Raw genomic sequence first — 23,647 nt, forward strand, 5'->3', positions numbered from 1 at the left:
TGTACTCCAAGAGCAAACTTGCCTGTTTGTTAGTCCAGCTATCTCTTGACTTCCTCCTTTTGCATTCCAGTCCCCTATGATGAAAAGCATATCTTTTTTTTTTTTTTATCGTAGTTCTAGAAGTTCTTGTAGGTCATCGTAGAACCATTCAACTTCATCTTCTTCAACATTATTGGTTGGGGCATAGATTTGATTACCGTGATATTGAATGATTTGCTTTGGAAATGAACAGAGGTCATTCTGTCATTTTTGAGATTGCACCTAAGTACTGCAGTTTGGACTCTTTTGTTCACTGTGAGAGTTACTCCATTTCTTCTATGGGATTCCTGCCCACAGTAGTAGATATAATAGTCATCTGGGTTAAATTTGCCCATTTTGGTTCATTTTAGTTCACTGATTCCTAAAATGTCAATGTTCATTCTTGCCATTCCCTGTTTGACCACTTACAATTTACCTTGATTCATGGACCTAACATTCCAGGTTCCTGTTAGGTAGTTAGAATAGGATACAGGAGTCCAAAATGGCGGTGGCTAAAAGATAAGGAAGGGAAAAACCTACAAAAATAGAACAAAGGAAGGTCAAAGGAAGCTCTGAGGACCGAGGACTGGAGTGAGGATTTCAGGTAGAACAAACAGCACTCCTGGCTAGCCCAATTTGCATAGGGCAGGCTCAGAGGGAGGGAAAAACATATAAAAAGAAGAGCCAAAGGTCTCTCTCTCTCTCTCTCTCCCGTGTGCGTGCACTTTCTCTCTCTCTCTCTCTCTCCCCCAAGCGCTGGTGCGCTCCTCCACTCTTTTTGCGTCTTTGAGTTGACATGACCTCATGCTTCGAGGATGGATTCTCCTGCTATCTTCTAAATAAAATAGAGCTGTAACACTGATTTGTCTAAGAGCTATAACATGGTTTGTCCAAGACCCGAGAGCTGTGACTCGCCGAGGGCTTTAATGTCCATCACTCCAAATCTCATCCAAATTGTCATGAGACAGAACAGAGGAGCATATGCTTGCCTGACATCCCATGACTCGGATTTAACCTGGCTGAAACAACCTCGGTGCAGCCCCCTCAAGGAGGAGGCCAAGCACAGCAGGAGCCCAACTCAGCGAAAGCTCCCGTGGTAGAAGCGGATTGCGAAGAAAACCCAGCGCAAGGGAACTGACAAGAGGCCCATCGTGCTGGAGACCAGGACAGCGAAAAAGAAAAACGAACTCAGCAGAAAGCTCACGCAGCTCAGCCTCAGATTCCAGGAGACCTCCAGTTAAGGTAGGAGGTCCTCGCTCCTATGGCTGGAGGGACATGCCTAACGAAATCTTAATTCCTTTACAATCTCTCGTTTCCTGTTTCCTTGAACCCCGCCCCCGCCCCGCCCCACGAACAGGCAGGCGGCAGTGGGCACAATTGAGGGACTCTGGAGAGGCTACTCTTTGGTAAGTCCCAAAGGCACTATCTGCTGAGCCCCAGTAGCTGTTACCCAAGCCGGTGGGGGTTCTTCTGTCCTTACTCTTCTCTGTGCCAAGAATCAGGCCAACGAAAACTGTGTACACAGGTCAGGAATTTAGCAGATTTTCTGGCAGACTATGAAGGGGATTCTTTGGCACGTTTTTCCCACTGCTTTTTCCTTCTGTCCTTCAGCTCTCTCCTGGGACTCAAGCCCGGCCAAACCCAGGGTGCCTGACTTTAGGACCTAATGAAGCTCAGGCTCTGATGTCTCATTGCAAAAATTCATTGAGAGACAAAGCAATAAGTAAGAAGTGAATTTGTTAGGATTCAGAGAGAAGCCACTCTTCAGGGTGTGGGTCATTGCCGAGAGCAAGGGCATGGAATGTAGCCTGGAAAAACAGACTGGTTCCAAATAGGAAAAGGAGTACGTCAAGACTGTATACTGGCACCCTGCTTATTTAACTTTTATGCAGAGTACATCGTGAGAAACACTGGGCTGGAAGAAGCACAAGCTGGAATTAAGATTGCTGGGAGAAATATCAATAACCTCAGATATGCAGATGACACCACCCTTATGGCAGAAAGTGAAGAGGAACTAAAAAGCCTCTTGATGAAAGTGAAAGTGGAGAATGAAAAAGTTGGCTTAAAGCTCAACATTCAGAAAACAAAGATCATGGCATCCGGTCCCATCACTTCATGGGAAATAGATGGTGAAACAGTGAAAATAGTGTCAGACTTTATTTTTCTGGGCTCCAAAATCACTGCAGATGGTGACTGCAGCCATGAAATTAAAAGATGTTTACTCCTTGGAAGGAAAGTTATGACCAACCTAGATAGCATATTCAAAAGCAAAGACATTACTTTGCCAACAAAGGTTCGTCTAGTCAAGGCTATGGTTTTTCCGAATGTGGTCATGTATGGATGTGAGAGTTGGACTGTGAAGAAGGCTGAGTGCCGAAGAATTGATGCTTTTGAACTGTGGTGTTGGAGAAGACTCTTGAGAGTCCATTGGACTGCAAGGAGATCCAACCAGTCCATTCTGAAGGAGATCAGCCCTGGGATTTCTTTGGAAGGAATGATGCTAAAGCTGAAACTCCAGTACTTTGGCCACCTCATGTGAAGAATTGACTCATTGGAAAAGACTCTGATGCTGGGAGGGATTGGGGGCAGGAGAAGAAGGGGACAACAGAGGGTGAGATGGCTGGATGGCATCACTGACTCGATGGACGTGAGTCTGAGTGAACTCTGGGAGTTGGTGATGGACAGGGAGGCCTGGCGTGCTGCGATTCATGGAGTCGCAAAGAGTCGGACACGACTGAGCGACTGATCTGATCTGATCTAATCTGATCTAGGCTTTTCGAGTGGGGTGAATTCATATGCTAAACAGTGGGAGGATCATCCCAGCCACTGGGGGACCACCCACTCCTCCCTCTTTTGACAGTGCCTTAGAGCTGTCCTGCCACCTCTGGGTGTGTCTTTTGGCTTATAGATTAGGGATTAAAGTTTACTTGAATTTGACTTGTCATGTTAGACCCAATTGCTTTTAATTGGTTTAGTTATGCCCTTGTACTATGTCATTCTTTCAAAGGTTGTGCTCTGCCTCCTTCCCTCCTGTTTCATGCTACTTTCCTCAGCCCCATCTGGGCCCACAGTGTTGCCTATACAATCTTCTGGAGGGACAACCAGAAAATAGCTGGCCTTGGGAGGGAAATACTGTATAATATCCAACCCCTAATCCTACCCAGCACTGGTCACGCTGGAGATCTTGGGGATGCCCAACTCCAGTCTGGGGGTCCCAAGAGGTCAACCTGCCTTGACCTGCCTAGGAATCTGGCCCTCGAAAGGTTGTCACGCCTCAACCTGCTCGGGGATCCGCCAGTCCCGGGGTCCCAGGAGGTCGTCACGCCTTGACCTGCCCAGGGACCCAATTCTCGGGAGGCCGTCATGCCTCAACGAGCCTGGGAATTTGATCTCTAGGAGGCTATCACACCTCAGCCTGCCTGGGGATCTGCACTCTGACCTGGGGACTCCTGGCTCTCAGGTTGCAACAGTACTGGCTAGGATAAGCTTCAGAAAGACTCACCCCTAAGGAAGTCCACCCATGGAAACAGAAGGAAGCCTATTACTTGTGGGAACGTGCCTAGTCTCAACAATAACTCAGGAGCCCAACAAGAACCTCATTCCCTTTCTGGAAAGGCTAAAAGAGGCCCTCCAAAACTTTACCAATCTGGATTTAGACTCCTACGAGGGACAGGTGATTTTAAAGGACAAATTCCTGTCCCATTGTGCATCAGATATCAGAATTAAGTTACAACAGCTACAGCAGCAGGACCCTGCTGCCTCTTTAGATGAGATGATCCAGACAGCCACCAATACCTTTTATAACAGAGAACAGGAGAAGGAGGCCAAGGCCCAGGAAAGGGAGGAAGGAAAGAGACAAGGCATGCCCAGATGCTGGCCACCCTCCAGGGAAGCCCTAAGGCAAACCCCGAGTCCTTGAAGGACAAGGCACGAGGCAAATGCCTAATCTGTAAATAGGCGGGACATTGAGCCAAAGAGTATCCAAACCGTGAGAAGTCTCCTAAAATGGCTTGCTACAAATGCCATCAACTGGGACATTGGGCAGCACTCTGTCCTCGGGACCCAAGAGCCTGAAGATCAAGTGCCAAGCCTTCCCTCACGATGGTTCAAGAGGACTGAAGTGGCCCACTCCAACCAGCCCACCTGTCACAGATAACCATCACAGGGCTGGAGCCAAGGGTGCAACTGGATGTGGCAGGTAGGTCCGAGAATTTCTTGGTTGACACAGGGGCTACCTACTCTGTCTTGATCTCCTACTTTGGAGCCTTCTCCTCCCAAATCTGTACAATTTTGGGTGCTACAGGAAAAACAACTACTAAAAGATTCACCCGAGCACTTCTTTGTTGCTGGGATGGACAAATATTTTCCCACCAGTTTCTGGTGGTTCCTGAGTGTCCTACTCCCTTATTGGGAAGAGATATACTCACTAAATTGGGGACCACCCTTGTGATGGGAAGCTTTTCAGCCCCTAGAGCCCTACAGCTCCTGGTTACTACTGAATAACCCATTACACCTTCTCCAAAAGCTATGGGAGGACAAAATTAACCCCAGATGTGGGACCAGGGAATTCCTGAACGAGCCCACCAAGCTGAACCGGTCATCATTGTCCTCTGAGATCCCACTCGGTTTCCCAACTGGAAACAATATCCCCTCAAAAGAGAGGCTCGGGAGGGACTACAGCTTTTAATAAATAAATTCCTTGCTTGTGGGCTATTGGTTCCCACCAATTCGCCATGTAACACCCCAATCCTCTCAGTAAAGAAAAAGGACGGAACCTGGTGAATGGTTCAAGATCTCCAGATCATAAATGAAGCTGTAGTCCCCCTCCATCCCACAGTACCCAATCCCTATGTAATCTTGGGAGAAATCCCACCCAGTGCTAACTGGTTTACAGTCTTGGATCTCAAGGATGCATTTTTTTGCATACCACTGGCTAAAGAATCCCAATATCTTTTTGCCTTTGAGTGGGAGGCCCCAGGAGAAAAACACCAACAGATGAGTTGGACAGTATTACCTCAGGGGTTCAGAGATAGCCCCCACTTGTTTGGACAGGCCTTTAGTTGGGATCTCCTAGATCTGGACCTGGGACTTAATGGGAAAATATTACAGTACGTAGATGACCTACTAATCTGCCCTCCAGATGAAGAAAGTGCCCAACAAAATGCAATTCAGGTTCTAATTTTTTTTTTGGCAGAAAGGGGATATAAAGTCTCCCGTGCTAAGGCACAAATGATCGAGACAAAGGTCACTTATCTGGGAGTTCAGATTACACATGGGTCCAGGAGGCTGTCCTCTGATTGGGTACAAGGAATCCTCCAGTTACCCTCCCCCACGACTCAAAAACAATTGTGAGCTTTCCTGGAGCTAACTGGGTATTGTAGAATCTGGATACCCAACTATGGTCTAATTGCCCAGCCCTTAAAGGGACTAGATGATTCAATCCCACTGATGTGGGGAACTCCTTAAAAGAAGGTAGAGGCTACACTAAAACAGGCCTTAACTCAGGCACCTGCCTTGAGGTTGCCAGACCCAGAAAAAGCATTCCAACTTTATGTCCATGAAAGAGATGGAATAACCTTGGGAGTGTTAACTCAAAGGCTGGGATCTGAGCCCCAGCCTCTAGCTTACGTATCCAAGAGACTAGATCCAACCGCCCGAGGCTGGCCCCCCTGCCTTCGAAATCTTGAAGCTATTGCAATCATGATAGAAGATGCTTTAAAACTCTCCTCTGGGGGCAAACAAACTATTTTTACCAGCCACCGAGTAAAACAACTCCTAAATGGGAGAGGCCATTTATGGATGTCTGATCAAAGAATTCTCAGATATCAAGTAATGCTGATGGAAAATCCAGGCCTCACTATACCCCCTTGTGAGGTTCTTAACCCAGCCACCCTCCTGCCTACCCCCGAGGGCTCTCTCCCCTTTCACTCTTGTCTAGAAACCTTGGACCACTGGACAAAACCCCGAGAGAGATTGTTGGAAGATCCTCTGACCAATCCCGAGGAAATCTGGTACACTGACGGAAGCAGCTTTGTCTTAGATGGAAAAAGAAGAGCCAGGTATGCAGTAGTCTCCAGTTTTGAGACCACAGAGGCTAAGCCTCTGCCACCAGGTACTTCAGGCCAATTAGCTGAGCTCATAGCCCTGACTCGAGCTTTAGAGCTGGGAAAAGGAAAAAGAATATCCATTTACACTGACTCCAAGTATGCCTTTCTGGTGCTACATGCACATGTGGCTATTTGGAAAGAAAGGGGCCACTTGACCACCCGAGGGTCCCCAATCAAATATGGTGATCAAATTCTTAGACTCTTGGAGGCAGTGCATCTGCCCACTGAGGTTTCAGTCTCCCACTGTAAAGGACACCAAAAAGGGAGCACAGAAGTGGCACGAGGGAACCAAGCAGCTGATCAGGTAGCTAAGAGAGCAGCATTACAGAACAATGACCTAATAGGGGTTGCCACCCTAGTTCCACAGACTAGTTTGCCATAAACCCCTTCATATACTGAAGGTGAGACTCTTAAAGCTGAGAGTGAGGGCTTTCAAGAAGATCATATGGGGTGGTTCCAAAAGGAGCGGCTCCTTTTTCTGCCTGGGAACCTCCAATGGAAGTTGGTTAACTCCTTACATGCCACCACTCATTTAGGGGGAAAAGCCCTCCAAAGATTACTAGAAAGGTCCTTCAGAGGAACAGGCCTCCAAACAACTATAAGGCAAGTGGTTTCCTCTTGTCCCACTTGCCAAATAAATAACCCCCAAGGAGCTCAAAGATCCCAGTTGGCCCAGCCCATCCAATGACATTGAGACCTATCCAGGAGAGGACTGGCAGATGGACTTCACCCAGATGCCAGTTTCTCAAGGGTATAAATACCTATTAGTCATGATAGATACATTCACAGGATGGATTGAAGGCTTTCCCACCCGGACTGAGAAGGCTGAGGAGGTAGTAAAAAACTGCTCCATGAAATCAGTCCAAGATTTGGTCTGCCCAGGTCATTAAAAAGTGACAATGGGACATCATTTACTTCTAAGGTCACCCAAGGAGTCTCTAAAGCATTGGGCATTACTTATTATCTCCATTGTGCCTGGCCTCAGTCTTCAGGAAAAGTAGAAAGAGCCAACCAATTCTTAAAATCAGAGATAAAAAAGATAACCCAGGAGACCTCCCTAGGATGGAAGGAGGCTTTACCAATAGCCCTCCTCCACACCTGTATTGCCCCTAAGGAACAGGTTGATCTTAGTTCTTATGAGATGCTATATGGGAGACATTTTGTTTATGTCAATGACCTCTTCCTAGATCCAGAGGTTCAGACCCTCCAGTCTTATACCATGGCCATTGGGCAATTCCAACAGGATATACGCTTGTAGGGTATGAACCAGGACCCAAAAGATTCTAAGGAGTCACTACTATATGCTCCAGGGACTCAAGTCCTAATTAAAGTCTGGAAAGATGGGTCCCCAGAGGCTCAACTCCAGCCCACATGGAAAGGCCCCTACCCTGTAATACTTTCTACCTCCACAGCAGTCAAGATACCAGGACATGACTCCTGGTCAAGCTGTGGAAGAAAACAGAAGAAGACACTCAATATACCTATGAGCCCCTGGAAGATCTCAGATTCCTATTCAGGATTACAAATGAGTGCCATTCCAATGAACACTGCCAAATCTGGTTTCTGGGGACAAGATTTCTCAGGATAGCTCTAAACAGTCAACACAGCTTGGTAGAGATTGTACTCCAAAACAGACAGGAGATAGATCTTCTAATCCCTGAACAAGAAGGGACTTGAGCCATCCCGGCGATGGGAATTTAGAATTGGCTAATGCCCCTACTAGTCCTTGTTACACCATACTGCTTATGATTGTTCCATGTACTGTCAATTGTCTAGCCTGTTTTGTCTCTGCTCAGGTCAATAAGCTACAGCATGCAGTGCCAGTTCAACAAAGATACAAAACTACAGCTGACCATGGAAAATATCACTCACTCTTAGATGGACACTGCTATCTAAGGACAGGCCTTAGAGGACTCTGAGGCCTGAGACTAGCAAGAGAGGGACATCCAGTACCCCTCGCCATCCCGATTCAGCAGGAAGTAGCCAGAAAGACCTCGATGCCCCTATTCCCAAAGAATTGGCCTCCCATCTCTTGAGGGGGGAATGTTAGTTAGTTAGAATAGGAAACAGGAGTCCAAAATGGCGGTGGCTAAAAGGGAAAAGCCCACAAAAATAAAACAAAGGAAGGTCAAAGGAAGGTCCGAGGACTGGAGTGTGGACTTCAGGTAGAACAAAGAGCACTTCTGGCTAGCCCAATTTGCATAGGGCAGGCCCAGAGGGAGGGAAAAACATATAAGAAGAAGAGCCAAAGGGCTCTCTCTCTCTCTTCCCCATGTATGTGCACTCTTTTCTTTCTCTCTTTCCTGCGCGCTGGCGCTCTCCTCCACTCTCTTCCCTTTGCGTCTTTGGGTTGGCATGCCCTCACGCTTTGAGGATGGATTCTCCTGCTATCTTCTAAATAAAATAGAGCTGTAACACTGATTTGTCTAAAATCTATAACATGGTTTGTCCAAGACCCGAGAGCTGTGACGCGCCAAGGGCTTTAATGTCTGTCATTCCAAATCTTTGTTGTGACAAGACAAAACCGAGGAGCATACACTTGCCTGACAGTTCCTATGCAGTATTGTTCTCTATAGCATCATACTGTACTTCTATCACCAGTCTCATCCACAACTGGGTATTGTTTTCTCTTTGGCCCCATCTCCGAAGTGACTTAGCAGCAGCAGCAGCAGCAGCAGCAGCAGCTTTATTCTTTCTGGAGTTATTTCTCCACTCTTCTCCAGTAGCATATTGGGCACCTACAGACCTGGGGAGTTCATCTTTCAGTGTTATATCTTCTTGTCTTATCATACTGTTCTTGGGGTTCTCAAGGCAAGAATACCTGAAGTCATTTGCCATTCCCCTCTCCAATGGACCACATTTTGTCAGAACTCTCCACCATGTCCTGTCCATCTTGGGTGGCCCTACATGGCATGCCTCATGATTTCATTGAGTTAGACAAGGCTGTTGAGAGGGTAACAGGCAGGAAGGAAGGCTTAGAGGCCCCAAAGGGATAAAATAGGCTGCAAATGTCAGACATTTTTATCTTTCTTAAGAGGCAGTAGGAAACAAACTTACAAGTGTCAGATTTTTTTCCCTTCTCTATACAAAGTTAATGGAGAAGGAGATGGCACCCCACTCCAGTGCTCTTGCCTGGAAGATACCATGGATGGAGGAGCCTGGTGGGCTGTATTCCATGGGGTCGCGAAGAGTTGGATACGACTGAACGGACTTCACTTTCACTTTTCACTTTCACTTTTCACTTTCATGCATTGGAGAAGGAAATGGCAACCCACTCCAGTGTTCTTGCCTGGAGAATCCCAGGGACGGAGAAGCCTGGTGGGCTGCTGTCTATGGGGTCTCACAGAGTCGGACACGACTGAAGTGACTTAGCAGCATACAAATTTAAAAGGAGGTTTCTTTTAAAATTCTGTGTTGCCATGATGACACTTGGTTCCCCCTGAACTTAACTTTTCTCAAACCTTGAGCTAACCAATGTGTTTTTTTATGGAAACGCTTTTCCTAAGCTATGTTAATGAAATATGTATTTAACCTAGACTCTGTGTTTCTTCAAGTCAGTTCCACCTAAGACTCAGAAGGACTTGACAAACCAGTATGTTTTATTCATGCAAATGTTCTCTTAAGCTATGTTAATGAGACTGTGTCTGCTTGGAAACCTGCATTTCTTCAAGATTCATGTCAATCATTTTATGGCCAGGGCAACTCACCTTGTGCCAATGTTATCTCAAAATGCATGTTGTGGGTGAGGGCCTGGTGCCAGTCTCTGAGTTTTGAGACATTTCCTTTCTCTAAGTAGCAGACTGCTAGTAGCTCTATAATATTCCAGCTAAAGACTAGCAGGGGGCCACTCTTTCTGCCCCTGTCTGATGTCTATGTCAGAAGCTCTCTCTGTCTCTTTTATACTTTAATAAAACTTTATTACACAAAAGCTCTGAGTGATCAAGCCTTGTCACTGGCCCTGGATTGAATCTCTCTCCTCTGGAGACCAGGAATCCTGGTGTCTTTCACAGCTCAACAACAGTCTTTCACTGTGATCCTCGTGATCAGTTTGGTTAGTTTTCTGTGATTGTGATTTTTCATTATGTTTGATTGTGGTTTTCATTCTGTTCCTTGTGTTATATAGCAGCTTCCCACTAGCTATCTATTTTACATATTATAGTGGATGTATGTCAATGCTACTTACTCAGTTTGTCCTACTTGTACTCCCACTGTGTCTGTAAGTTTGTTCTTACGTCTGCGTCTCCATTCCTTCCCTGCAAATAGATCCATCAGTAGTATTTTCTAGATTCCATATATATGCATTAATATACAATATGTGTTTTTCTCTTTCTGACTTACTTCACTCTGTAGAATAGGCTCTAATTTTATCCACCTCATTACAAAGGACTCAAATTCTTCCTTTTAAAGGCTAATATTCCATTGTACATATGTGCCACATCTTCTTTATCCATACATCTGTCAATGGACATCTAAGTTGCCTCCATGTCTATTTATTATATATAGTGCTACAGTGAACATTGGGGTACATGGTGGTTTTGAATTGTGGTTTTTCTCATGGTGTATGTCTAGTAGTGGAATTCCTGGGTCATATGTTAGTTTTATTCCTAGCTTTTAAGGAATCTCCATTCTGTTTTCCATAGTGGCCATATCAGTTTGCATTCCCCAAGAGTGCAGAAGGGTTCCATTTTCTCCACACCCTCTCTAACACTTATTGTTGGTATGTTTTCTGATGATAGCCATTTTTATTGGTGTAAGATAATACCTCATTGTAGTTGTAATCTGTATTTCTTTAATAATGAGCAGTGTTGAGCACCTTTTCATGTGTTTATTCATCGCGCTGGGTCCTTGTTGCTACACGTGGGTTTTCTCTAGTTGTGGCAAGCGCGGTCTACTGTGTAGTTGTGGTTTCTGCCCATTTCTTGATTGGGTTGTTTGTTTTCCTTATACTGAGCTCTATGAGCTGGTTATATATTTTGGAGAATAATCCTTTGTCAGTTGCTTCATTTGCAATTATCTTCTCCCATTCTCAGGGTTGTCTTTTCATCTTGTTCATAGTTCCCTTGTTTGTGAAAAAGCTTTTAGGTTTCATTAGGTCCCTATTGTTTATTTTTGTTTTTATTTCCATTATTCTAGGAGGTGGATTAAAGAGGCTCTTCTCTTGATGTGATTTATGTCAAAGAGTGTATTGCCTATGTTTAACTCTTAAGAGCTTTGTAATTTCTGGCCTTACATTTAAGTCTTTCATCCACTTTGAGTTTATTTTCATGTATGGTTAAAAGTGATCTAACTTTTTAAGAGTTCATTCTTTTACATAGCTGTCTACATTTTCCTAGCACCATTTATTGAAGAGGCTGTCTTTTCTCCATTATATATTCTTGCCTCCTTTGTCAAGGATAAGGTGCCCATAAGGTGTGTTGAGTTCACTTTGGGCTTTCTATCTTTTTCTGTTGGTCTATATTTCTAATTTTGTGCCAGCATCATACTATCTTGACTGTAGCTTTGTAGTATAGTCTCGTCAGGAAGGTTAATTCCTCTAGTTCCATTTTTCTTTCTCAAGATTGCTTTGGCTATTTGGGCTCCTTTGTGTTTCCATAAAAATTGTAAAATATTTTGTTCTAGTTCTGTGAAATATGCGATAGGTAATTTGATATAGATTGCATTGAATCTTTAGATTGCTTTGGGTATTATAGTCATTTTCACAATATCAGTTCTTCCAGTCCAAGAACATGGCATATTTCTCCATCTGTTTGTGTCATCTTTGACTTCTTTCAGCTGTGTTTTATAGTTTTCTGCTTATAGGTCTTTTGTCTCTTTAGGTAGGTATGCAATTAAAAGACGCTTACTCCTTGGAAGGGAAGTTATGACCAACCTAGATAGCATATTCAAAAGCAGAGACATTACTTTGCCAACAAAGGTTTGTCTAGTCAAGGCTATGGTTTTTCCTGTGGTCATGTATGGATGTGAGAGTTGGACTGTGAAGAAGGCTGAGTGCCCAAGAATTGATGCTTTTGAACTGTGGTGTTGGAGAAGACTCTTGAGAGTCCCTTGGACTGCAAGGAGATCCAACCAGTCCATTGTGAAGGAGATCAGCCCTGGGATTTCTTTGGAAGGAATGATGCTAAAGCTGAAACTCCAGTACTTTGGCCACCTCATGCAAAGAGTTGACTCATTGGAAAAGACTCTAATGCTGGGAGGGATTGGGGGCAAGAGCAGAAGGGGACGACAGAGGATGAGATGGCTGGATGGTATCACTGACTCGATGGACTTGAGTCTGAGTGAACTCCGGGAGTTGGTGATGGACAGGGAGGCCTGGCGTGCTGCGATTCATGGGGTCGCAAAGAGTTGGACACGACTGAGTGACTGATCTAATCCAATCTGATCTGATTCCTAGGTATTTTATTGTTTTTTTTTGTTACAATGGTGAATGGGATTATTTCCTTAATTTTTCTTTCTGATGTTTTGTTGTTGGTGTATAAGAATGCAAGGGATTTCTGTGTATTAATTTTGTATCCTGTGACTTTATTAACTATTTCAAATACTAAAGAATGATGCTGTTAAAGTGTTGCACACAGTATTTCAACAAATTTGGAAAAGTCAGCAATGGCCACAGGACTGGAAAAGGTCAGTTTTTATTCTAATTCCAAAGAAGGGCAATGCCAAAGAATGTTCAAACTACAGAACAATTGTACACATTTCACACATTAGCAAGGTTATGCTCAAAATCCTTCAAGCTATGTTTCAACAGTATGTGAACTGAGAAATTCCAGATGTACAGGTGTATTTAGAAAAGGCAGAGGAACCAGAGATCAAATTTCCAACATTCGTTGGATCATATAGAAGACAAAGGAATTCCAGAAAAATATCTACTTATACTTCATTGACTATGTGAAAGCCTTTTGACTGTGTGGATCACAACAAACTGTGGAATATTCTTAATCTGATGAGAATTCCAGATCACCTTACCTGCCTCCTGAGAAACTTGTTTGTGGGTCAAGAAGCAACAGTTAGAACTGAACATGGAACACTGAACTGGTTCAAAATTGGGAAAGGAGTATGTCAAGGCTGATATTGTCACCCTGCTTATTTAACTTATATGCAGAGTACATCATGTGAAATGCCAGGCTGGATGAATCACAAGCTGGAATCAAGACTGTGGGGGAGAAATATCAACAACCTCAGATATGCAGATGATACCTCCCTAATGGCAGAAAATGAAGAGGAACTAAAGAACCTCTTGATGAGGTTAAAGAGGAGAGTGCAAAAGCTGGCCTAAAACTCAACATTCAAAAAACTAAGGTCATGGCATCTGGTCCCATCACTTCTTGGTAAATAAAAGTGGGGAAAGTGGAAGCAGTTACAGATTTTATTTTCTTAGTCTCCAAAATCACTGTGGACTATGACTGCAGCTATGAAATTAAAAGAGCTTTCTAATCAGAAGGAAAGCTATGACAAAATTAGACATCTTAGTAAAAAGCAGAGATGTTACTCTGCTGACAAAGGTTCATATATTCAAAGCTATGATTTTTCCAGTAGGCACATACAGATGTGAGAGTTTGACCATAAAGAAGAATGAGCACCAAAAATTGATGTTTTCAAATTGTGATGTTGGAGAAGACTCTTGAGAGTCTCTGGACTGCACTGAGTCAAACCAGTTAATCCAAAAAGAAATTTACCCTGAATATTATTTGAAAGGACTGATGCTGAAGCTGAAGCTCTAATATTTTGGCCACCTGTTGTGAAGAGCTGACTCATTGGAAAAGACAGTGATGCTGGCGAAAATTGAAGGCAAAAGGCAAAGTGTGCAGCAGATGATGAGATTGTTTGATATCATCACCTACTCAATGTACATGAATTTGAGAAAACTCTGGGAGATAGTGAACGATAGGGAAGCCTGCCCTGCTATAACCCATGGGATCGCAAAGAGTCAGATGTAACTTTGCAACTGAACAACAACAACAATTTTCTGGTGGCATTTTTAGGGTTTTGTATGTAGAGTATCATGTCATCTGCCAACAGTGAGAGATTTACTTCTATTTTCTAATCTAGATTCCTTTTATTTCTTTTTCTTTTCTGATTTATGTGGCTAGCACTTCCAAAACTATACTGAATCATAGTGGCAAGAGTGGGCACTCTGCCTTTTTCCTGATTCTAGTAGAATTGCTTTCAGTTTTTCCCTGTTGAGAATAATGTTTGATATGGGTTTTTCAAATATAGTCTAAATTATGTTGAGGTAGGTTTCTTCTATGCCTACTTTCTGGACAGTTTTTTTTTTTTAATCATAAATGGGCATTGAATTTTGTCAAAAGCTTTCTCTGCATCTACTGAGATCATCATATGGTTTTTATTTTTCAATTTGTTGATATGGTGTATCACATTGGTTTATTTGTGTATATTAAAGAATCCTTGCATCCCTGAGATAAATCCCACTTGATCATGGTGTATGATCCTTTAAATTTGTTATTGGATTCTATTTGCTAGAATTTTTCTGAGGAATTTTGCATCTTTGTTCAGCAATGATATTGGCCTGTAATTTTCTTTTTGTGTTATCTTTGTCTGGTTTTGGTATCAGGGTGATCATGGCCTTGTAGAATGAGTTTGGGTATGTTCCTCCATCTCCAATTTTCTGGAGGAGTTTGAGCAGGATAGGCATTAAGTCTTTGTTAAACATTTGATAGACTTCACCTGTGAAGCCATCTGGTCCTGGGCTTTTGTTGAAAGGTTTTTTTTTTTTTATTACAGCTTTGATTTGAGTGCTTCTGATTGGTCTGTTCATACTTTCTATCTCTTCTTGCTTCACTCATGGTAAGTTGTACTTTTCTAAGAATTTGTCCATTTTTTCCAGATTGTCCATTTTATTTGCAAGAATCCCAGGGATGGGGGAGCCTGGTGAGCTGCTGTCTATGGGGTCGCACAGAGTCGGACACGATTGAAACAACTTAGCAGCAGCAGTAGCAGCTCATAGTAGTCTCTTAAGATCCCTTGTATTTCTGCTTTGTCAGTTGTAACTTCTTCATTTCTAATTTAATTAATTGATCCTTCTCCTTCTTTTTCTTGATGAGTCTGGCTAATGGTTTGTCAACTTTGTTTATCTTCTCAAAGAACCAGCTTTTAGTTTTATTGATCTTTGCTGTTGTTTCATTCATTTCTTTTTGCTCTGATATTTATGATTTCTTTCCTTCTACTAACTTAAGGATTTTTTGTTTTTCTTTTTCTAGTTGCTTTAAGTGTAAGGTTAGGTTGTTTATTTGATATTTTACTCATTTCTTGAGGTAAGCTTGAATTGCTATAAATTTCCCTCTTAGCACTGCATACCATAGGTTTGGAGTTGTGTTTTCACTGTCATTTTTGTTTCTAGGTTTTTTTTTAAATTTCAGCTTGATTTCTTCAGTGACCTCTTGGTTATTTAGGAGCACATTGTTTACCCTCCATGTGTTTGTGTTTTTTATGGTGATTTTTAATAATTTATATCTAATCTTATATTGTTGTCATCATAAAAAATGCTGGATACAATTTCAATTTTATTAAATTTAGCAAGACTTGATTTGTGACCCAAGATATCATCTATTCTGGAGAATGTTCCATGTGCACTTGAAAAAACAAAAAATGTATTCTACTCTTTTTAGATGCAATGTCTTATAGCTATCAGTTAGGTCCATCTGGTCCAATGTGTCATTTAAAGTTTGTGTTTTCTTATTAGTTTTCTATTTGGATGATCTGTCCATTGTTGTGAGTCAAGTGTTGAAGTCCCCCACTTCTATTGTGTTATTGTTGATTTCCCCTTTTATAGTTGTCAGCATTTGCCTTGTGTATAGAAGTGCTCCTATATTGGGTTCAAATATATTTATACTTGTTATTTCTTCTTCTTGGGTTGATCCCTTTATCATTATGTACTATCATTCTTTGTCTCTTGTAAAGGTCTTTATATTAAAGTCTTTTTTATCTGATATGAGTATTGCTACTTCTGCTTTTTTGATTTCCATTTGCATGGAATATCTTTTCTTTATCCCTTCACTTTCAGTCAGTATGTTTTCCTAGGTCTGAAATACGTCTCCTGTAGACAGCATACATAAGGGTCTTGTTTTTGTATCCATTCAGCCAGTCTGTGTCTTTAGCTTAGAGCATTTAGTCTATTTGCATTTAATGTAATTATTGATATGTTTGGTTCTATTATCATTTACTTTATTGTTTTGGGTTTGTTTGTAGGTGATTTCTTTCTCTTATGTTTCCTGTATAGAAAAGTTCCTTTGGCACTTGTTGTAAAGGTGGTTTGGCGGTGCTGTATTCTCTTAACTTTTTTGCTTGTCTGTTAAGCTTTTGATTTCTCCTTCAAATCTGAATGAGTTCCTTGCTGGTGGAGTAATCTTGGTTGTAGGTTTTGTCCTTTTGTCATTTTAAGTATATCTTGCCATTCGCTTCTGGCCTGCAGAGCTTCTGCTAAAGATCAGCTATTAACTTTATGGGGATTCCCCTTTGTGTTATTTGTTGTTTTTCCCTTGCTGCTTTTAATACTTTCTGCTTGTGTGTAATTTTTGTTAGTTTGATTAATATTTTCTTGACATGTTTCTCTTTGTGTTTATCTTGTATGGGATTCTATGGGCTTCCTGGTCTTGACAGGTTATTTCCTTTCCTATATATGGAAGTTTTGGATTATAATCTCCTCAAACATTTTCTTGTATACTTTCTTTTTATCTTCTTCTCTGACCCCTATAATTTGAATGTTGGTGCACTTAATGTCCCATAGGTCTTTGAGACTGACCTCATTACTTTTTACTCTTTTTCTTTATTGTGTTCTGCTTCAGTTATTTCCACCATTCTATCTACCAGCTCACTTATTCTTCTGCTTCAGTTATTCTGCTAATAGTTCCCTCTAGTGTATTTTTTTTTTTTTTTTTGGTTGTTGTGTTATTCATTGCTGATTGTCTGTTCTTTATTTCTTCTAGGTCCTTGTTAAACATTTCTTGTATCTTCTCAATCCACACCTCTATTCTATTTATCTGTGCCTCCATTTAATTTCTGAGACTTTGGATCATGTTCACTATCATTACACTGAATTCTTTTTCAGGTAGACTGCCTATTTGTTCTTCATTTGTTTGGTCTTATGGTGTTTTTTTTTTTTTTTTTTTAACCGTTCTCCTTTACCTACTGCATGTTTCACTGTCTTTTCATTTCATTTAATTTACTGTGTTTTGCTCACTTTGGCAGCACATATACTAAAATTGGAATGATACAGAGATTAGCATGGCCCCTGCACAAGGATGACACGCAAATTCGTGAAGCATTCCATATTTTTAAAACTCTTAGAGGAGAACATAGGCAAAACAGTCTCCGACATACATCACAGCAGGATCCTCTATGACCCACCTCCCAGAATATTGGAAATAAAAGCAAAAATAAACAAATAGGATCTAATTAAAATTAAAAGCTTCTGCACAACAAATGAAACTATAAACAAGGTGAAAAGGCAGCCTTCAGAATGGGAGAAAATAATAGCAAATGAAGCAACTGACAAACAACTAATCTCAAAAATATACAAGCAACTCCCGCAGCTCAATTCCAGAAAAATAAAGGACCCAATCAAAAAATGGGCCAAAGAACTAAATAGACATTTCTCCAAAGAAGACATACAGATGGCTAACAAACATATGAAAAGATGCTCAACATCACTCATTATCAGAGAAACGCAAATCAAAACCACTATGAGGTATCGTTTCACACCAGTCAGAATGGCTGCGATCCAAAACTCTACAAGCAATAAATGCTGGAGAGGATGTGGATAAAAGGGAACCCTCTTACACTGTTGGTGAGAATGCAAACTAGTACAGCCACTATGGAGAACAGTGTGGAGATTCCTTAAAAAACTGGAAAGAGAACTGCCATATGACCCAGCAATCCCACTGCTGGGCATACACACAGAGGAAACCAGAATTGAAAGAGGCACGTGTACCCCAATGTTCATCGCAGCACTGTTTATAATAGCCAGGACATGGAAGCAACCTAGATGTCCATCAGCAGATGAATGGATAAGAAAGCAGTGGTACATATACACAATGGAGTATTACTCAGCCATTAAAAAGAATACATTTGAATCAGTTCTAATGAGGTGGATGAAACTGGAGCCTATTATACAGAGTGAAGTAAGCCAGAAAGAAAAACACCAGTACAGTATACTAAAGCATATATATGGAATTTAGAAAGATGGTAATGACAACCTTGTATGCGAGACAGCAAAAGAGACACAGATGTATAGAACAGTCTTTTGGACTCCGTGGGGGGCGGGGGATGATTTGGGAGAATGGCATTAAAACATGTATAATATCATATAACAAACGAATCGCCAGTCCAGGTTCGATGCAGGATACAGGAAGCTTGGGGCTGGTGCACTGGGATGACCCAGAGGGATGGTATGGGGAAGGTGGTGGGAGGGGGGTTCAGGATGGGGAACATGTGTACACCCGTGGCAGATGCATGTTGATGTATGGCAAAACCAATACAATATTGTAAAGTAAAAAAAAATAATAATAATAAATTAAAAAAAAAAAGATAAAAAACCAACCAACCAACAAACAAAAAATATTTACTGTGTTTGTTGTCTCTGTTCCACAGGCTTCAAGGCCATAGTTCCTCTTACTTGTGGAGTCTGATCACAGTAGGTGAGACTGGACCTGTGCCTTGTGAAGATTTCCTTGTGCAGGGATGGTGCCTCTGTTCAGGAGGGTGGAACTGGATCTTGTGTCTCTGAAAGGCAATGCTGCACCTACTTGTGTGTTTTGGGGGTGACTGTGCGCTTGGTATGGTTTTGGGCAGCCTGTCTCTTAATGAATAGGATTGTGGGTCTGTTTTACTACTTGTTTGGTGTGTAGCGTGTGGCACTGGAGTCTGCTGGCCTTTGAGTGGGATTGGTCTTAGTGCCAGGCTGTACAGGACCCTAGAAAGATGTGGGCAGTGACCTGCTCCAGCCTACAGCTTGGTGACCCACCACTGGGGTTGGAGACTGCAGCTGAGGTGTGTCCCACATCTGGTTACATGCAGTTAGAAGGTCTCTGGGACAGTGAGCTCTCGCCTCCCTGGAAGGCCCAGGCTTTCCCCTGGACTCCTTCAGTTGTGTTGTACTAGCCCCCTCAGACTGTCTTCACAGCCATTAATCCCAGTCCTCTCCCTCGAGTCTGACCCTCAAATCCTGAGCCTCACTCCGCACCTAGTTCCCACTCGCTGAGGTGGGCATGCAGAAAAACATCTCAGGCTGGGAAGTGCTGGTCGATGCTGATCTCTGTGCTGAATTCTCTCCTTTTTGCCTTCTGTGCACTTGTTGCTACACTCCCTTCTGAGGTTCTGAAGCTCCCCATATCCCTGCTCTTGAGGAAGTTTCCAAGTGTGCAGAAACTTTTCTTCCTTCGCAGCTCCCTCGTATCCACAGGGTGCAGACCCTATCCTGATTCCTTTGTCTGTTTTTTTCCTTATCTCTTTTGCCTTACCCTGTTATGTGAAGATTAGCTCGCCTTTTTGAAGTTTGAGGTTTTCCACCAGCATTCAGTAGGTATTCTGTAGGTGGTGTTCCACACGCAGATGTATTTTTGATGTATTTGTGGGGAGAAAGATGATCTCCACATCTTACTCCTTCACCATCTTAAAAGTCCCCCTATAGCTTTTGAATTTACACACAGTTATCTCTTAAGGGGACTTCCTTGGTCGCTCAGCCAGTTAAGAACACACCTGCCAATGCAGGAGACCTGGGTTCGATCCCTGGGTCAGGAAGATCCCCTGGAGAATGGAATGGCAAGCCACTCCAGTATTCTTGCCTGGAGAATCCCATGGACAGAGGAGCCTGGTGGGCTATAGTCCATGGGGTTGCAAAGAGTTGGACATGACTGAACAACTAACACTTTCACTTCTTAAGGTGTCAGCTAGGCTCAGGTACTTACAAGTTCAGGGGGAAGTGTCTATTGCCCAAAACTACTGACTTACTTTCTTGTCTAGAGGTCCCAATTTTTGGAGGGCAAGCTGTGTTTTCTTAGGCAAGTAAAAAGAAAAACTCTTTAAGTCTCATATTTCTCCTCTGTGAAGTGGGGATAATAATATCTATCACAAAAAAAAAGGTTTAGGGGAGCATGAATGAGAATGCGCAAAGATGTACTTAACATAATGCCTGGATACATTAATATGATCCCCTTATGTAGCACTTACTGAATGCAATCAGTGTTCTAGGCACTTTACATACATTAATTCCTCTAATCCTTCAACAAACCCACGTTAGGTACTATTATCATCCTCCTGTAGCAGAGGAGAAGCCATCTGTAAATCACAGTTCTAATTATTTTACAAGCCATCTGTAAATCACAGTTCTGATTATTTCACAAGATAACAGATGCAGATAAATAGGGATTGGCACCAACCACTTTTAACCCTTAGAACATTTTCCCATTCAGATGATCAAGTCCTTCTAAGGAATGAAATACTTTGACTGCCATTAAGATAACTCATCTTTTAAGGATGATTCCTCAAGAGATTTCAATGCATTCACACCACATTCTGAAGCAATTACTATTTTCAATGAGTCTAAGCTTTTCTATTCCTTCTCAAAGGGAAGCTGCTGTCAATGAACCTAGCCAGTTTTCTGGTACTTTTCTGGCTGAAAAAGAGAAAGAATAACCCTCCACAAATTTGTTATCTGGAAGGCCACTCCATTATGTTAAATTTAGGATAATTTACATTTGAGAAAGAACTATTAAGTTTGAAAAATCTATTTTTCTTCAGAAGTGTAATACCCACCAGGAATATTTTCTCTGGTGTGATTAGTAACTAATTTTTCTCATAGCAATAAGGTTTGTTGTCAACAGTATTATTTCAATTTCTAGGTCAATGGAATAATTAGCTTGTGATTTTCTCACAGCAATATAGTTTATTTCCAACAATGCAACTGTACATTTTATCTTATTATCTTCCTATTTCATATTTAATTTTGTGCCCTCAATCTGTTGGCATAGCCAGCTCCTGCCTCCCAGTCACTCTCCAGGCTTCATTAAAGACTTTGACACTCATTTGACATCTTCTCACTCAACTTGGATGATCTGTGTCCACGAGGATGAATTACCTACATTTGAATCTCACAATTTGTCCCCTTATGCCAGCAACTGTTAAAGGTAAGTTAAGGAATTTCTGTCTAACAGTTACTCCTATATCTAGTTTTGTTATCACTCAGAAGTTCTCTATTTTTGTGTCTTAAATTTCCATATTCTGTATTCAGAGCACAATTTACATCTTTGAATTCTGCACACTTGTTTTTCAAGTTCTCCAGAACTCTTATTCTTTAATTACTTTAAATTTTCCCTTTGAATACTTTTCATCCTCCTCATCCTCCCTGGAGTCTGTTATTGATTGCTTGGATTTATTTCATTCTCATCCACACTTTCCATTTCCTGGAACCCATATCCTGCCCAGCGAAACTCCAATGCTGGATCAACGGTATGATAAAATATCTTTCCTATCTTCCCAAACTGAGAGATATTGATTTGTCCCAACCTGACATTCCTAGCCCATAATCTGAGCAGTCCTCAAATATCTGCTTAACATCATGTCTAGTCTAATTTAGGAAAAATATGTTGGAGAATTCTAAATGTTGAGAGCCTGGGTTATCTTCTATCCAAGTCAAGGGAGATACATAATATTGGGTAAAATTATTAGCAGATTTGCAGTGGAAGCCTTCCCAAAACATCAACTATATCTTGTGTTTCTTTGGTTTCTCTAGGTAATTTTTCTGATTCATTTCTCACTTTCCTTCTCAACAGTTCCAATACCAACTTTTTCAAGAAGAAAATAAATGTATTGATTTTGAAGTTCCTTGCCTCAGCAGCATTCAACTCAGAAGTCCTGGTTTTCTCCTCTAGGTCACTAGATCTTAGTCAAGATACTGAGCAGAGTCCCCAGGGACCTCTGGAGACCACACTAGAGCCATATATTATGTCTGTTGTTCAACTAATGGGCATCAAATACTGCTTATCCTGCATTTCTACTACAAATTGTCCTGATAGAATATCCTTTGCAATGCAGCACTTTATGCACACCTTTTCTTTTGTCAAGTCATCATTGGTATTCATGATTTACTCCAAATGTCATGATTTTAGCAATTAACCCTCAGTTTGTTTTTTGCTTTTGGAGGAGCCCAAAGCCCTCCAAACCCATTTTCAATGATCTCCAGGTCATTGTTCAATGACAGACAAATAGAAAATATCACCAGGTATAGGAAGTATTCTTATATTACTATATCTTTTAACAATGAGGCAAATGATTCACCTATCAAATGTATAGCGTTTATAAGCAGCTGCACTCCTCCACTCAGAATGTCCTGCTATATTCTGTTACTTCTCTACATTCTAGCAGGCTAAGGACCAGTTCAAGTTTTCTTATAAGTATTAAACCTCAGGTACAACTGAGGCATTGTACTAGGTGTCCTCCATTACTTACATACTGCCCTACTATGCTGAAAGGTGGGATACTACTACCTGGGGCCCTCAGAGATAGTAGAGATTGTGAGTCCAATGGCCTTCCATTAATGTTTATTGCAGCTTTAATCATAATAGCAAAACATTGGAAACAACTGATCCATTAAGAGAAAGAATTTATAAATTTTGGTACATTTGCAAATGTACCCTTTTGCTGTTGTTCAGTTGCTCATTCATGTGCAACACTTTTCAACCCCATGGACTGCAGCATGCCAGGCTTCCCTGTCCTTCACTATCTCCTGGAGTTTGCTCAAACTCATGTCCATTGAGTAAGTGATGCCATCTACCACTTCATCCTCTGTTGCCCTCTTCTCCTCTTGCCCTCTATCTTTCCCAGCATCAGGGTCTTTTCCAGTGAGTTGACTCTTCACATCAGGTGACCAAAGTATTGGAGCTTCAGCTTCAGCATCAGTCCTTCCAGTGAATATTCAGGGTTGATTTCCTTTAGGATTGACTGGGTTGATCTCTTGCTGTCCAAGGGATTCCCAAGTCTTATCCAGCACCACAGTTCAAAAGCATCAGTTCTTCAGTGCTCAGCTTTCTTTATGGTCCAATTCTCACATCCACACATGACTACTGGAAAAACCATAGCTTTGACTAGATGGGCCTTTGTTGGCAAAGTGATGTCTCTGCTTTTTAACACCCTCTCTAGGTTTGTCATAACTTTTCTTCCAAGGAGCAAGTGTCTTTGAATTTCATGGCGCAGTCACCATCCGCAGTGACTTTGGAGTCAAAGAAGATGAAATCTGACACTCTTTCCACTTTCCCCCCACCTATCTGCCATAAAGTGATGGAACCAGATGCCATAATCTTCATGTTTTGAATGTAGTCCATTTCTTTTCATTGCAAATGTACTATTACTCAGCAATGCAAAGGAAAGCACTACTGATAAATATAATAGCATGGATGCTGCTGTTAAGTCGCTTCAGTCGTGTCCAACTCTGTGCGACCCCATGGACTGCAGCCTACCAGACTTCTCCATCCATGGGATGCTCCAGGCAAGAACACTGGAGTGGGTTGCCATTT

At 41.9% G+C, this 23,647-nt stretch overlaps 1 non-coding gene across 1 annotated transcript; it reads left to right on the forward strand.

Moving 5' to 3' along the window:
* Positions 1-17,311: 17,311 nt before the first annotated feature.
* Positions 17,312-17,415, forward strand: LOC138991043 (U6 spliceosomal RNA). The gene has a single exon (XR_011467091.1). It is a non-coding gene; the product is annotated as a U6 spliceosomal RNA (small nuclear RNA).
* Positions 17,416-23,647: the final 6,232 nt, after the last annotated feature.

The sequence above is a fragment of the Bos mutus genome, chromosome 15 (assembly GCF_027580195.1).
Source record: "Bos mutus isolate GX-2022 chromosome 15, NWIPB_WYAK_1.1, whole genome shotgun sequence".
In the NCBI taxonomy this organism is placed as follows: domain Eukaryota; kingdom Metazoa; phylum Chordata; class Mammalia; order Artiodactyla; family Bovidae; genus Bos; species Bos mutus.